Raw genomic sequence first — 1,092 nt, 5'->3', positions numbered from 1 at the left:
TTCCTGAGCAGGACAGCTCGTTCCTCTGTCCCCACCTGGCCTGGCCCAGCCACTAGATTGCTTACCTGCTGGCCTTTCTGGCTGTTCTGCTTTTGTCATCGCTGCTGTTGGCAGAACCAGCCTTATCTGTACGTTGATGAGTCATGCTTTCTGTACATTTCAATGTTTTATCCCTGCGGGGAGGATTCTGGTAAGAACCTTCACCCTCACCGCTCTTAATATCCCATGCCTCCCTTTCAGGACTATTTCTGAAGCTCTTAACGAAAATTGAACTTTTTGGCAGTCGGTGTGCAGTGGCTGAGGGAGAAAAAGAGCTCAGGGATTGGGGGGATGTTCTCATAAACAGCTGACTGGAAAAAATATTCAAACGTTATTCTAGTTTGACAACTTGAGTACTTGGAATGTTCTAGGTGTTATAGACAGGGAGTGGGAATTCTTGGCTTCTGCTGCTGTTCAAATCAAGGGGTACCTTTATTCACACAGTATACAGATATGATGTCCACTATTAGTTACTATTATTCTCTTTTGGAGCCAATTCTCAATTATGCAATGAATGACATTAGGCTTTGGGTTTGCATTCCAGCTCTGACACTGTGTGTGAACTTAGACACCTCACTTAACTTCCTTGGACTCAATCATCTTACTTGTAAAATGGGGAGATTGGATGCGATCATCTCCCTGGGCCCTTCATCTCTCCAACACTAGGCAATCATGGGCACAGTGCTTGCTTTCTCTGGGCTGTGGATTTCTCATCTGTAAATGAGTTGACGAGTTCAACCCTGACCACTTCACAATGGTAATGATGAGGATTGAAATAAAATGATGTATGTGTCCATATTGTGTTCAAAGTAAAGTTCTATCAGTTGTGAGGGCTGACTGGTTAGCTTGGTTAGTTCGAGAGTAGTGTTGATAACACCAGGGTCAAGGGTTCAGATCCCCATACGGACCAGCCACCAAAAATAAAAGGGAGACATATCAATCACGAGGTGGTACTAACACAAGAAAAAGAATCACTGGCTGATCAGTACATGCCCTTGGGTTGCTAGCAACAGAAATCTTCTCTGACTGACCTAAACAAAGGGATTTTTTTTT

The sequence above is a fragment of the Galeopterus variegatus genome, unplaced genomic scaffold (assembly GCF_000696425.1).
Source record: "Galeopterus variegatus unplaced genomic scaffold, G_variegatus-3.0.2 Scaffold2398, whole genome shotgun sequence".
Taxonomy (NCBI): Eukaryota; Metazoa; Chordata; class Mammalia; order Dermoptera; family Cynocephalidae; genus Galeopterus; species Galeopterus variegatus.
The sequence above is the reverse complement of the archived record's forward strand: the minus strand, read 5'-3'. Positions refer to the sequence as shown.